At 36.2% G+C, this 12,566-nt stretch overlaps 1 pseudogene; it reads right to left on the bottom strand.

Annotated features, from left to right (window-relative positions):
* Nucleotides 1-11,133: 11,133 nt before the first annotated feature.
* Nucleotides 11,134-12,298, bottom strand: LOC143562742 (uncharacterized; annotated as a pseudogene).
* Between the last annotated feature and the right edge of the window lie 268 nt (nucleotides 12,299-12,566).

The following is a 12,566-nucleotide window of genomic DNA, read 5'->3' as shown; positions in this document are numbered from 1 at the left end:
GAAGGAGATATGACGATCAAACAATGAAGGATGTTTAGGGTTTTTTATTAACATTAAATTGGGCTATCTATTTGGTTGGGCTGCTAGTTAGTGACACAAATGAATTATGGGCTAACAAACATATTTTAAACTAATGTCATATTTTATGCCTAACATACACCCAGACTCATATACATATAAATTCCGGTTCTTAAATCCTGTTCAACCGGTCCGCCCGGTTCGACCAGTGAACTAGTAAGTTGTCCGGTTCGACGTCCGATCCGGTTATGAAAACATTGCCAACTAGTGAACGGGTTGTGGGAATGGTCGTCGGATATAAGTAGTCGAAATTAAAGAGCATAGATATATGAATATTGTTGGGTGTTTATCGTTGATTGTCTTTTCTTCCCAGCTCTTTCTGTAACCTGATTTCCAATTTCCTATTATGATTCTAATCTGATTTAACGAATTAGTAATAAACTTGTTCAATTCAGGTCACTTGTCTTTTGATTGTTGGTTTTGGTTGTTCTCATGAGTACATTGACCCGTTAATGATAGAATATAAACGGAGTTTGAAAATTTTGGTGATAAAACATAATCCGAATCGACTTGTTAAAATATAATAAGTGATTAGAATTAGTTCCTTTGGAGATAGAGCATAAAACACTCGAATCGTTAGAGATAAGACATAAGCCAAATCAACTCGTTAAAAGGTAAATCATAACCCAAATTGATCTGTCACATATAAATACATAACTCAATAACTGGACATACACATTAGTTCCCACTACATTAATTATATTATATTATATATTTAATAATTAGAAGATTTCTCACCCCTCACAATTTTAGTATTCCTTTGTACAACATCTTTTGTTGTAGATACAACTAAGTGATGCAACCCACGTGTTCTCTCTTCTACATGTACGTGTGTACCCATTGGCACATTCATATAGTTTTTTAGAGAGAGAAAGACATAGCAACATCGTTCCAAGACAGAAAGTCGACCGACTGAGATTGAGGTTCTTGCCGATGAAAGTGGTGGTGATGATTGACGCTGCAACAGGCTGTTGCCGATGGGATCCAACAACCAATTCTAGCGTTAATTTGAGATCAGTAGGGGGTTTGATTTCTCTATTGAAACCTCTTCTTACGCCTTTGTTCCATTCCACTACTTTCTTCAGTCTTCTACTTCTTGAGTCCGATTAGCAGTGGGCGTTCGGTTCCCTATCTCCTCAACGGTACCCTAGTTGTTCAGGTAATTAAATTGTTTTTTTTCTATATGATTATTATGGTATAAAACTAATTTGATAACATATACGGTGCTAGGTGTCACACCCCGACCAAAAGCGAAGGAAACGTCGGGGCACGACTGATTGTCCATTGCACAACGACACTATTAAGTGACAATATTTAAACAACTCATTTAAAACATAATAACATAAATAACCAACATTGTTCATACAAATAACCGAATATATAGTCAAACAAATAAATTCTTAATTTATGTCTAATAACCTAAACGGTCACAAGATAATAGTTCTTTAATTCTCCAAATCAACCAAGTAATAAACCTGTAACATTGCATAAAATAAACATTGTCAACACGAATCTTGGTGAGCAATTTTCATGGTTTTGAACAATAAGTATATAATAGATGAAATCCACAACTCGTATATGGAACAATAAATAATAGAAACAATTTAGATGTGCGAATAGTAAATAGTCTGAGACACTTTTGTATATGGTAACAACCACATATACTCGGATAATAGTTGCCCTATGTTACTAGCAATTAAGCTAAACTAGTTAGGGGAGTGTATGATCATACTTAATAGTTTCATGGAGGCCAACCCGCCTAAAGCAATAAACATATAGCATGTAATCATGTAAAGCATACAACACCAACTCGAGCATTTATTTAAGAAAAATATACTAAAGAGTTTGTGGTTTGAGACACAAAGTACAAATCATTTAAATTTGAATAAGTATGCAATGCCACCCCCAAAACGTAAGATGGAAAACGGGGGATGAAAAAGTACTCACATTAACTAAGTAACTTGAAGGATTGTTTCGTGAATAATTTGAGCGATCGGTTTAACAAGCAAGTTTAACATCCCAAAATTTCAAGTAATAATATTTTAAATTATTTCTTATGATAAACAAGTTTACTTGATTTGACAAAGAAATAATAAAATATTATGAGGGAAGATAAGTAGGCTAATTAAAAGAAATTAAACATGGACAAAGAGGAAAGATGGGCTTTTGGTCCATGGGCTTAAGGGAGTATAAATAGCCCCTTAAACCCTAATCCTTTCCATTTTCATCCATCTTATCCATTTTACACCTTAAAACACACTTAAGCCAAACCTTCCTTCCCTAGCCGCTGGCCACCATCCAAATACACAACCAAGCATCGTAACTTAGGATCTTCAATCATACAAGCAAGATTACAAGTCCAAGATCGTATATCAAGCAAACCGTAACCTAGAAACATCAAAAGGTATGTTCTTTATGATTAAAGGTTACATTTTTATGAACGTTTTGCCTTGAAACTTGACCCTAGAGTAGATCGGGTCTAGATGCTTCATAAAAATACAAACTTGATGACTAAAATGGACTTAGCAAGCTTAAGGTTATGAACGGTTCATCAAGTGAACCCTAGATCTAGCCTAGAACGTTTTTAATCTATAAAGGTCCAAGCTTTATGCCTAAAACGAATTAGATCTAGATGATGGAATAGTGACGGGTGTAAAACGGTTAGTATGAATAGAAAGGGCAGTTAAAGTTCTGGTTATAAACCATAAAACAGTTAACAGAGATGGGTAAAACTGATTAAGATAGAAACAGTTAACCTGAAGGATCTCAGCCAAGACAGGGGGTTCTCGGCCACCTTATGGAGTTCTCGGCCAACCCGTGTTTTTGGCCAGGTTTGGATTTCGGTCAACATGAGACTTCGGTCAACACGAGATCTCGGTCAAACCTGAGTTCTCGGTCAGACCATAGTTCTCGGTCAGGATGGGTTCTCGGTCATGAGCTGGGTTCTCTACCAAGAGTTCTCGGCTGGCCAGTTCTCGGTTAGGTTTTGGGCCTAAATCCAGTTGGGCCCAGGTACCAAAATGGACAATTGGGCTAAGCCCATATCTAATATAAAGCAAACTGACCCATTATCCTAGGCTTAGAAAATAACCCCAACTTAGAAAATAATTTAAAATGTTAATGGAAAATGTGTTAAGAAAGTTAACCCCAGCCAGGGGCTCTGCCCCTTGGACCCCGCTAGGGGCTGCCGCCCCTGGAATCCCGCTGCCAGGGGCGCTGCCCCCGGACCCCCGTTCTTTGTGGGTAATAATTGAACTAGGAAGACGATATGGATAGTGATAGTGAATTGATACGTATAATTGTTATACAGTTAGCCGTGCACAGCTCAAGAAAGGGATTACCATAAACGGTGAAAGTAACTGCATTCAGGTGGGTTTCTAGCCCCACTTCCTTGTTATGTTTTCGGGGCTGTGTGCATACTCGATGTGAATGCTAATACACTAACCTTAAATGGTAAGTGTATGTCTTTATGAATATTGTGATATTTATGTATGTATGCTTGATAGTACGTGAACGACCTTCGGGTATTGCAAGTATTGTTAAGGAAAGTATAGTGTAGCATGTATGATACGTGTATGTGAATAAGGAAGTATGTACGACTACGATATGTATGGTGTTAAATGTATGGATATGGTAATGAAAGGTAAGGTAAGGTTAAAGGGTTGCATACCCTAATAATATATGAGTATGGTAAAGGGTTGCATACCTTAATAATATATACAAATGTTAAAGGGTTGCATACCCTAATAATATATGCGAATGTTAATGGGTTGCATACCCTAATAATATATGCGAATGTTAAACGGTTGCATACCATAATAATATATGCGAATGTTAAAGGGTTGCATACCCTAATAATATATGCGAAGGTTAAAGGGCGAAATGCTCTTTAAAACGTAAGGTATGAATATTAAAGAAAGAGAGTAAGTGAGTAAGTAAGTATATAAACGAAAGTATGAAAGTATGGAGTACGTAAGATAGTATGTAATTACGAATGTGTTGTATGTGGTATGATTAACTAGAACTCACTCAGCGTAGCTGACTTTTAGTATGCACGCAGGCGAGTAGGATGAGACAGCTGGCTTGAAGGGTGTAACACCCTTGACAAACACAACATTGTCCCACTCTTAGGCTATCCCACATCGGCTGTGGACAAGAGAGATCACTGGTTCATAAGTAATGTCCTGCCTCTTCATTCACCAATGCGTTTTGGGCAACCAAAAACAAATCCGTGAGCTCTTCGTGAGCAGAGCGGACAATATTGGTGGTGCGAGGGGCTCACGGATTTGTTTTTGGTTGCCCAAAACACCTGTAACATCCGGCCCCTCGCACCACCAATATTGTCCGCTCTTAGGCTATCCCACATCGGCCGTGGACAAGAGAGATCACTAGTTCATAAGTAATGTCCTGCCTCTTCAATCACCAACGCGTTTTGGGCAACCAAAAAACAAATCCGTGAGCTCTTCGTGGGCAGAGCGGACAATATTGGTGGTGCGAGGGGCCGGATGTTACAGTTGGTATCAAAGCCACTCTTGTGCCGTTCGGGATGATGGGACACACCTCATCGAGGACGATGAGTCCAAAGGGGGGTTGTCTGTAAAACCCTTGACAAACACAACATTGTCCCACTCTTAGGCTATCCCACATCAGCCGTGGACAAGAGAGATCACTGGTTCATAAGTAATGTCCTGCCTCTTCAATCACCAACGCGTTTTGGGCAACCAAAAACAAATCCGTGAGCTTTTCTTGGGCAGAGCGGACAATATTGGTGGTGCGAGGGGCTGGATGTTACAAAGGGGGACACATGGTAGATGAATAGAGAAGCTGGCATCTGAAGATTTAAATGTTAATGTTTGAATTAAAAGACATGTTTTAAGCTATGTTTTAATGACAAGTTATGAATGTTTGTAATGACTGTTGATGTTTTATGTTATTCCGCAAAAGTTTTAATTAACTCTGATATTTAGAACTGCGTTTATGAGTAAATCCAATGTCCAAATGTGTGGCTCCGGTCACGAGGCCTTACAGCAAGACCTAGGGTCTGTTTGGTATGGGGTAATGGAATGGACGATGGAATGGAATGGACGTGGTAATGGAATTGACAAAGGAATGGAATGGGTTATTACCAGTCCAATGAAATGTTTGGTTACCACATGAGAATGAAATGAATCATTATTTTGTATTGTTGGTAGGTAAGAAAAAAATAAAATTAAAATGGTAGTGAGTGGTGGTGATGGTTGGAGCGGGTGGCGGTAACAGTGGAGGTGGTGATGGGGTAACAGTGGATGTGGTGGTGGGCAGCGATGACGGTGGGCGGCGTGTGTGATGGCGGGGCGATGATTGATGGATGTGGCTGGTGGCTGGAGGTGGTGGGTGGCGGGCACTGATGGCGATGGTTTGTTGAGGTGGGTAGTGGTGGCGGAGGACGCCGATGGTGGTGATTGGTGGGAATGGCGGCGGCGGTGGGCAGCGGTGACGGTGGGCGGCATGTGTGATGGTGGGGTGATGGTTGATATATGCGGCGGGAGGCTGGCGGTGCTGAGTGGCTGCCACCGATGGAGATGGTAGGTGGCGGCGGTGGACGACAATGGTGGTGGCTGGTGGCAGTGGCGGTGGTGGGTGTTGATGTTGGGTGGTGGTGTTGTTGGGAGGGTGGTGGAGGTTATGTAGGGTGAATGAGGGAATGGAATAAAAAAAATCATGGGGTATGGATGGAATGAAATTAGAGTATTTTAGAGGGAATGGAATGGACTAGGTAATGGGTCATTCCATTCCTTCGGTCAACCAAACACACTATTTTCCATTCTCTCACAATGGGTCATTCCATTCCGTCCTCTATTCATGCATGCCAAACGCTACCCTAGATTAAATGGGTCTTGAGTTAGTAGATAGTTTTAGAAGGGTATTAAAGTAAAGTATATGACAAGTAAAGCAAATAAAGTTTAGGGTTTAAAATGTAAATGTTTGAGAAATTAAAGAAATGTTTCTTGACAATAAGTTTACCCAAAACCGGGTCTTGGTATTATATTCATTAGTATTACTCGACATATTTTAAGTACCTATGAGGGTTATAATGCACTATTGCAAGACCCTTTGTTATATAAATACCAAAACGAGGTTTTAAACGAGTGTTCGGATTTGTCGGTTCGAGATTTGATAATTAACCAAACTCAAAGTCAACTTTCCAAAGTGATAAATGTTATGAGATAGCTCAATAAAATCCAAAAAGACTTAACCAAGTATATAGTTCTATTGTGAAAAACCTTAACGTCCATTAAGCGAGTATTCGGTTTTATCGGTCCCAACTTGTTATAAGATCAAGTTGGATTCTGACATGCCAAGTACGCCGACAAAATAATTTAAAAATTTAACAATAGTTTAAAATATAATCTTGAAGAAAAAGATGAGTTTCGGTGGCCCAAAACACACTTGTGTGTCTTAAGAGAATAAACTTGGTTTAGTTCGGTTTTGATTCATGTAACATCCGGTTTTATGGGTGTAAATAAAAATATAAGAAGCATACATTGAATACCGCTAAACGAGCAAGTAACGGATAAAATGATTATTTGAATTATTAGTTGTTTAGAAGAGTAATATATGTTTAACAATAAAAAGAGAGATCCACTAATACTATATACATTAAAATTTTCCGACACATATGCTGCGATGACTGTAAACAAAAGTCAAGAAAATTTTTACTGAATTATAATTTATATGTCTACTTAAAGTAGTATAATTGTTTATATAATATGAACCCATTTGTTTATCTTATTTTGTATATATATGATTTTTTTATTTTATTTATTATATTTTCTTTACCAACCCGTGTGTCACACGGGGTCTAACCTAGTGCTAATAATATTACTCTTTAACATCAATTATCTTATAAAATTGAAATGATATTTATGAGAATGACAGTAATAATTATATTATCGTATTAATATTAACGTAGCTTTGAAAAACAGAACCTAGAGCACACATGTGCATTATTTGCTTTATGCATTAGTGGACGTATGCATCTAATATTAAAACACGTGTGCCTTACGGATTTACACGGTGAAAACATATTTAAAAATTAAATCTTCATAAGAAAGTTATGTGATGGACACATAATGGCGGCCAAGTTCTTCAATAAATAGGAAACTGAATTTTTGTAAGCTGCATTCCCATCTTTTATTACATAGGAAGAACGGAGAAATAAGGTACATCTTTACTTTCATTTATTAAATTATTTACAAATATAATAATAATAAAAATAAATATTTAAGAAATTGATTTAATAATAATTTAAGAACTCAGGAGGTAAACCGTAGGGATAAAAATTATGTCCTTTGAATATTCTGATAATATATAACCTATTTAAATTAGGGCGCATGACCTTGACATAACTTGTCTAGTAAGTGCACAACCAGATTGTGGTCTGGTATGAGTGTGTTGATCAAGAATGATTAAAATAAAATATAAATGACATGGTATGGAAATCCAACATTTCCTTGTTACTAGTAAGTTATAGAAATTTCTTAGGAGTGTAACTGAGAAATACGAAGAAAAATAAGTGGAGAAACCTTTGAAAAAGGTCAATTATAAATGGAGAGTTGACACTAGATCAACTAAGTGCAAGGACAAGGGCTTTATGATAAAGGGATAGTGGACCCTTCAAAAGTCAAAGTTAGATTCTCACAATGGAACCTATCTTTGAAGCATGTCATTGCGATAAAACTAAGGATACAAACATAAGAGTTACTTGACAAATGATTTATTCGACTAAGTATCTCACCCTTGGGTACACCAGTTTGTTTCAGAGAAAGAAAGACGCTAGTCTTATTATGTGTATAGGCTATCGTGAGTTGACTAACTAAATATTAAGAGTAAATATCCATTGCCTAGGATCAATTATTTATTTGACCATCTACATGGAGCATGTAGGTTCTCTAAAATTAACCAAATATTAAGGACAAAGATATTCTAGAGATGATGTTCCTTACTAGGTATGGACATTATGAACTCTCAGTCATATCCTTTGGATTAACAAATGCGCTAGTTGCATTTATGGAAATGATGAATTAGGTACGTAAGACAATGTTAGTATTCATCGATGATATTATGATCTACTCCGAGACTCGAGATCAAAACGTACATCACTTACAAGAAGTCTTAGAAACCTTAAGAAAAAATAAATTGTAATCAAACTAGTCAAAATTTGAATTTTGATTACAGGAGGTGTAGTTCCTAGGGCATGTAGCACATGCTTACGAATACAAGTTGATTTCTAGAATATAGAATCTATAACAAACTGGAGCAACTTAAGGCATCTACTTAAGTAAGAAGCTTTCTAGGTCTGGCTAGATACATCCAATACTTTTCTAGGATAGCAACACCCTTTACAAAATTAAGTAAAAAGTATATCAAGTTTATACGGGGTTGATAAAAAAAATGTTTTCCAGGAGTTAAGGAAATTACTAACTGAAGCTCCAATAATATCTGTGCCTAAAGGAATTGAAGATATGGTTATATATATTCACATGCTTCATCTCAAGGATTAGGTTGTGTACTTATGCAGCGAGGTAAGGTAGCTTAAGCCTAAAGGTAATTAGCATTGAGAGGCTAATTGCCCGACCCACGATTTGGAGTTAACAACAGTAGCATTTGTATTGGAAATATGGAGACATTACTTGTATGGGACAAGTGCACCATCTACACAGATCACATAAGTATGAAGTATTTCTTTGAATAAAAGGATCTAAATATGAGGCAGCATAGATGGTTGGAGAAAATGAAAGATTACGGCTGTGAAATCCTATATCATCCATGGAAGACAAATGTAGTGGTTAATGCTCTTAGTCGAAACGAAAGATATCTAATTCATAAGATAAGATTGTATAAGTTAATCATGAATTTTGATCTAATGATAGAAATAAAAACAGCCTAAACTACGGCTTTAAATGAGGAAAACATATAGATGGGATACTTCGATAAGTTAAGGATTTTAGGTGAAAATGAAAATGGTATCAAGTTAAGGTTTGATCGAATATGGATTCCAGAAACAAGGAAAAGAATACTAGATGAGACACACAAATCTCGATATTCCATCCCTCCAATAATCAACAAAATGTATTATGGTAGACTATTGGCGACCTAGTAAGAAAAACGACATAGTTAAACACACACACACACACACATATATATATATATATATATTGTTTAACTTGCCTACAAGTTAGGGTCTGACAATAAAACCCATATGACAAATTACAACCTCTTGAAATTCCTCCTTGTAAGTGGGAATATCTAACAACGAATTTCATTACTAAGCTACCCCGAACTCCTTAAGTATTCGATAGTAATTGGGTTAGAGTAGGTTTCTTAAAAATATATATATATAAATTAAAAAAATAAAAAGAAAATAAAAAAGTAAAAAAAAATGCATTTTCTACCAATATGAGAAACCTGAGCTCTAATGCTTTGTTCCCGAGTTCATTTAAGGAAAGAGAAGAAAGGAAAGAAATTAAAAGAGAAGAAAGGAAAGAAATTAAACATTATATGTGTTCCAGAGTTTGTAAGGAAAGAAAAGAAAATTACAGTTTTACTACTATACCCTTTATGTAAAATTATAACAAAAAAAAAAAAAATCAATGTTATAACATTACAAACATACCGTTTCCAAACATGACCCATGAACTCAAAAGTAGTCAGATTACTTTGTATCCGAACCAATATTTCAATTCATGTTTGACTATCAAAAAGTCAACACATCTCTTATGGTCACAATTGATCAATGAACTTCCGTCTAATAACTACCAATCTATACATCAACGTATTGAAGGCAACTTTATAGTGACTTCCAGCTGCAAGTTAGGGGTGTTCGCGGTTTGGTTTCAAACCGTTAAACCGGCCCGTGAACACCCCTACCTCCAATCAAGTGCCTTGAAACTAAATCCGTAGGCAACGAGTAAACACAAGACACCCTTAAGTACTATGGTGCAAACAAGCCGATCCGCTCGCGAGCTACTCGATATCATCTCGTGAAAATGCTCGATCGAGTCTAGGTTAATATATATATATATATATATATTGTTATTAAAAAATAACTACAAATAACTAAACAACATATATTATTTTATATATAAATTATTACTGAAAAAAATAAATACAAAAATATATATAAATATACAAAAATCAAGTAATAAAGAGTAAACAAGCCGATCACGAGCCGAGCTCGAAACGCCGTGTAAGTTAAACGAGCCAAGATTGACCCGGTTATCAAAACTCATTATCAAAACTCAAAAGTGTCTAAATTACTATAAATGTTATGATAAACTTGAATTTCGTTAAATAACAAGAATACAATTTATACAAGTACAACATCCAACATAGAAACCAATATCAAATAGTCAAGTGGCTGCATAAAGTTATACAAAGTCATGTGCAGGACAACTAAAAAGGGGCACCTAAGCTTTCCTAGCTACATCCGCTTCCAGCAGATGTTACATGTCCCAAAACCGTTTTTGTTTTGTATCTAAAACTGTTTTTGTTTTGTTACACAAAGTCAGCTTTTGCTAACGTTTTTGTTTCCCAGATTTGACACTAAAAAAGTCAACATACCAGTTTTGAACTGCTTTCTGGGCTCCAAAATTGAAGGTAGCAGCGGCTAAGGACGGTTGGAATAATAAGTTGGTTTGTTCAAAGACGGTTCGATCTGCTTAATGGTTTTGACTTCAAAGACAGATCAGATCCCATACCAACCCTGCAGCCAATTGCTATATAACTAAGTTCACTAAATACAAATGAAAAGGTAGTTCCAACTATACATACAACCTTTAAAATCATTATATTGATACATCTAGATCATTAGTATTATTCTTATTATATTTTTGCAATCTTAATTATTGCAAAAGAGTTGAAGAAGTTCAATCAGGTCAACTCAACTCAACCAACCAAACAAAAGTGTTGATCATAATAAAGGTCCATCATAAATGTGTGTTGATCAGATAAAAACACACACCTAAATTTGATTGAGTGGTAAACATAATTGCAACAAAAACATAAACAATCCCAAAACCTAATGTAAATTACCATCATAAACAATCCCAAGATCCATAACCAAACGATAAAATACCCAACAAAGAAATAAAAGTCATAAATGTACCAAGTTGCTAAAAACGAAAAACTTCAACTAGATAAATGCATCATAAACTCGTTTAGTTACCGGAATCCATCATATCTCTTAGTAAATCCAACCTCATCTGAGGAGGACAACTAAAAAATGTCCTTGCGTCTGCTTGGTTGGCCGCCAAGTACCTTAAAGCTCTTCGTATTTCATGGGATTCCAAACCCATCGGCTCCAATGCATTGCAAATTTCTTTACCCGTGTACTCTTGATGATAAGCTCTCTCTAGTATTTTATTGCCTTCTAACATAGCATTAGCCACACTGCTAACATTAGACATAATCATAGAGGCTAAATCTTCATTTTCTTGTTCAACTTTCCTTTTTCTACCCTTACATTTCTTTGCACTTGAAGACGGCTCAGGTAGAGAAGACGTAGGATGCACCACTTGAATATCATCATCAATATTGTATTGGCTTTCCAGTATCACATCATTTGCTGCACAAAAATCATCCACTTCAACTGTTTCTAAGTTAACGCCGCCATTATTTTGCAAGCAAGCATTCCTCTCTTTAGCAGTTTCAGCGTGTGCACCTGATGCCCTGTCCTTTGAAAAAAGCTCTATCATTTCATTAAAGTTTGAGACTTTCTTCGTCTTCAATGCTTCTGCGTCAGGCTTCGACTATTAATATAAAGAACAAGAAAATTAGTTTTATAAACGACAATCTAAATATCTGTGTTATAACTAAAGTAGGGGTGAGTTTTTAAACCACACCCGAAATCCGAACCGGACCCAAGGTGAGATGAGACCCAATATAACCTAACCCAAATACAACCAACCTGAAAGAACGATATGAATGAACCTGAATAACCCACCCAAAAACCTGAAGAACACCCCAAAATTAAAGCTTACCTCTATTAACTTTTTCTAGACTTCATCCTCTGCTTCAATTAATTGAGTAGTTGAATTCCATGAGAACCCACTCAATGATGTTCCACGAAACAAATCGTACCATTGAGAAAAATGCTCTTTTAAAGTTTTTAATCGATTTTTCAGATGTTTTTTGGAGACCCTCATTTGAAACTTTATGCTCAGCTCCTCAACCATATTGTCATATGTGGTTGAGGTCAAGGTTCCATTAACCCTATTGCCATTATCATGTTGTGTTATCATGTCTTGTACGAATGCGTTATCCATATTTTCTGTCCATTTTAGTGTTTCCTTCTTTCCGGTTGCTTCGTCCTTGCTCATTATAGTTTTCTACATGGTAACAAAAATAAAATTCAACTATTTAAATATGTTAATAGACAATATGCTAAATAGAATAACTATATTCACACAAAGTAATTAAAAAAGAACCAAATCATCAATTAACTGAAA

The sequence above is a fragment of the Bidens hawaiensis genome, unplaced genomic scaffold, assembly GCF_021521415.1.
Source record: "Bidens hawaiensis isolate Kalapana, Puna unplaced genomic scaffold, B.hawaiensis_p1.1 tig00021059_1, whole genome shotgun sequence".
Taxonomy (NCBI): Eukaryota; Viridiplantae; Streptophyta; class Magnoliopsida; order Asterales; family Asteraceae; genus Bidens; species Bidens hawaiensis.
The sequence above is the reverse complement of the archived record's forward strand: the minus strand, read 5'-3'. Positions and strand labels throughout refer to the sequence as shown.